We start from the raw sequence: 3,951 nt of genomic DNA, 5'->3' as shown, positions 1-3,951 counted from the left end.
TGAATTTCCTAAAGGGCCACTGGCCACTTCAGCAAAGCCAGGGTATAGAGCACTCTGGTAGGAGTGGTTCTGATTTCCTGGCCAAGAATACTAGAAGCAGCTGAGGCCCATAAAGTCATTAGCATTCCTTAATTGTCAGAGAGGGGTGTGAGCAGGCATACCTGAATGCCAACCCACTTTCCCCAGAAGCAGACTAATGCTATCACCTGAGGATTACTCACATCTCCCAGTGAGCAAGTAATGGGCAGGAGTTAAGGTAACTCTTGACCAACCTCCTCATTAAAATATCTACCAAAAAAAAATATCTACCAGTCAGGATTGTCTGAACTTTGCAAGGGAGGTTTAAATGATATAACGTCAGGCCCATCAGAAGGAAGACACAATTAGTTTTGGGTTTTTGTGGGGCAATGGGGGTTAAGTGACTTGCCCAGGGTCACACAGCTAGTAAGTGTCAAGTGTCTGAGGTCACATTTGAACTCAGGTCCTCCTGAATCCAGGGCCACATGCTTTATCCACTGTGCCACCTAGCTACCCCCGACACAATTAGTTTTAAAAGATCTTGGCCATCAGCATCTTTGGTCATTGAGAGAGGCCACTGACCCAATTTATTGGTTATTGCTAACCCAACTGATAAATGGATCCTGCTCAGGTCCCTGGTTTTGCTGAGGTGGCCAGTGACCCATTTTATTAACAGTTATACACATCACTGTGATCTTGCCCAGAAAACTTGTCTCAGTTTACCTTTTTACATTTTAACTCACAGCAGCACCATTCCCTGTAACTCTTCCAACTGGAGTGACTCTCTGGTGGCCACCCCCATATGTATAGGAAGGAAGGAAACCAGCATTTATTAAGCACCTACTAAGTGGTTGACACCGTAGCTTTACAAATACCTCATCTGATCCTCAAAAGGAGGATTACAACAATTATCCTCTTTTTTTCAGGTTAGGAAACTGAGGCAGTTTCTCACCTATGGTCATACAACTAGTTGTGTCTTTGAACTCAGGTTTCACTGAGTCTAGGCCCTGATTGTTGGGGTGAGGGAATTGGGGCGGGGGTGGAGGTAATAGGAAAGGTTAGGATGAGAACTGATTGCCTCCAAGACTTAGAAGACTTGAGTATCAGTCCCAGCTCAGTCAAAAAGTACCTTGTGAACTTTCACTAGTCAGGCCCCCCATTTGTTGCCTCCCTTTCCTCAACTACTGGCCACTAGGTGGCACCATAGCGCATAGCATGCAGGGCCTGGAGTCATGATTCCACTCTCCCGAGTTCAAATCTGACCTCAGACACTTTCTAGCTGTGTGACCCTGGACAGGTCACTTAGCCCTGTTTGCCTCAGTTTCCTCATCTGTAAAATGAGCTGGAGAAGGAAATGGCAAAGTATTTTAGTATCTCTGCCAAGAAAACCCCAAATAAGATCGTGGAGAGACGGACAGGACTGAAATGACTGAATAACAATTCCTCATCTGTAAAATGAGGAAATTGGATCAGATCAGGAGTTATTTACCTTTTTGTTTCATGGGCTCCTTTGGGAGGCTGGTGAATCCTAGGCCTACCCTTTTGAGAATATTTGTTCCCTCCATTGAAGGAAATGATAAATCTCAGTTAGAGGTTAGTGAAAATAAAGATGTCATTTCTTTTCTATACAAGTTCAGGGACTCCTCAAAATCTACCCAGAGATCCCCATGCCCCCCAGCTGAAGAACCCCTGGATGAGATGCTCTTTGAGGATGCCCCCTTCCCATGATAATATTTATAGCACTGCAGAAGGGTCTTTATCCCGACCTTTTACCTTTTGCCAAATTCCTGCACGTGGAAAGGGTTTCAGGGATAGGATGGTGGTTGGAAATTCACTTTTTCAGATTGTGCAGAGGGCTAATTAAACGCTCATTAACACTTGGAACTAAAAATACCCCCTGAGGCTGGTTGGATGTTTGTGATCTGTAGCAGCTATTTTCCCTGCCTTGCTATTTATAACAAAGTCTGGTTTCCTTTGTGAGTCTTGCCTCCTCCTCCCCATGCTGTGGCTGCAGAGGAAGTGGGGATTGGGAGCCTCAATCTTCAAACCCCCCACCCCATCTATAGGGTCATAGATCATAGAGTGACCTTTAAATGAACCTTAGAGACTGTCTAGTTCTACTCTCTCGTTTTACAGATGAGGAAAATGAGTCACAAAAAGGATAAGCATCTTGCCCAAGGTCACACAATGAATGAACATGGTTTGATTTGGGATTTGAACCTGGGTTTCCTAAATTTAAATCTAGTGTTCTTGCTCTTTCCATAATACTGAGGCAGCTGGGCAGCCCAGTGATGGATCCGGAGTCAGGAAGGCGAGTTCAAAGCCCGACTCAGACATTTAACAAGCTACATGTCCCCGAGGTAGTCACTTAACATCTGTCTGCCTCAGTTTCCTTATCTGTTAAATGAGGATAATAATTGCACCTCTCTCCCAGGGTTGTTGTAAGGATTAAAATGAGATTCTAATTGTAAAGTTCTTTGTAAATTTTAAGACGCAAGTTATTATTGTTATTACAATTATTGCCATTTCCCTGATTTCCACAGGTAAATTTGGGGGTGCTTCCAGGCATATATTTAAGGGTAGCATAGGAGCAAACCCTGTTTAACAGAATGGACAAATATCTGTTTTTCACAACATTGAATGGAGCTTAATAAATGCTTGTTGACAACCTGACAGAGGAATGAATGAAGAGGTTTCTGCTTATGAGAACTATAAGCCTGAGGTAACCTTGAGACAAGAGAGGAGCAGTCAGGCTGGGTACACTGGGGGTTGGGAGTTCTCTGGCCATAATTTGTAAGAGTAGGTATGGCAAAAAAAAAAAAGAGTGGGTCTAGGGGGCAGCTAGGGCAGCTAAGTGGCGCAGTGGATAGAGTACTAGCCCTGGATTCAGGAGGACCTGAGTTCAAATCTAGTCTCAGACACATAACACTTATTGGCAGTGTGACCCTGGGCAAGTCACTTAACCCCCATTGCCCCACCAAAAAAAAAAAGAGTAGCTCTGGCCTTCTGAGCCCGGGCTGGTCAGGTTCAATTCAATTCAATAAACATTTATTCTGGTACTACTATGTGCCAAGCACAGTGCTATACACTGGGACTAAACATAAAGAAAAAGACAGTCCCTGCCCTCAGGGCACTTACAGTCTAATAATGGAGGAAGAGTAAAATCCTCCGGGTTTGTTGTGAGCAGGCTTTTACCAAGAGATCCCTTTGGGCAAGATGTTTCTCTCTACCTGTATCCATTGCACTATTTGAAATATAGCAAGTGAGACTCTTCCCCTCCCCACCCCCTCCATAGTCCCCACAATACTTCTGCCACCCTAGTCACCTCCCCTTGTATTTCAGGGTCAAAGCTGCAGGAGCCTGGTCCCATTTTGTTGAGCAATTGGTACACATTGCTTAGTAAATCCATATGCCTGGAAGCTCCCATCTTGGCTTCCTGTCATTTCATCTTTTGGGTCATACTACCTATCATCAGCTGCCCATAGCTTCTCAGTTTAGGGGGACCCAACCCACTCCTGGGCCTTCTGAGGGTGAGGTCCTTAAGGGAGGATCCTAGTCTGTTTACTATGAAGCTGGACCCAGACCCTAATCTCCAGTCAGCTAGGGTGTCAGGGTATATGTTGGGGGGAGGGAGATTAAGGGCAATGAGGGTTGAGTGACTTGCCCAGGGTCACACAGCTAGTAAGTGTCAAGTGTCTGAGCCAGATTTGAACTCAGGTCCTCCTGAATCCAGGCCTGGTACTTTATCCACTGCGCCACCTAGCCGCCCTTCAATAAAACTTTTTAAGAAGAAAAGGAGAAACAGACAGACCAAAAGGCCAGAGGAGACAGAGGCAGTGTGTGGGAGGCTTGTAGAAACTAGAGTCTGGGGATGTACCCTCCTGAAGGGACAGTTCCTTCTGGCATTTTCTTCTAATGCCCTCTTGTTGTCAT

This window comes from Dromiciops gliroides, chromosome 4 (assembly GCF_019393635.1).
Source record: "Dromiciops gliroides isolate mDroGli1 chromosome 4, mDroGli1.pri, whole genome shotgun sequence".
Classification (NCBI taxonomy): Eukaryota; Metazoa; Chordata; class Mammalia; order Microbiotheria; family Microbiotheriidae; genus Dromiciops; species Dromiciops gliroides.
Note: the sequence above shows the minus strand (reverse complement) of the source record.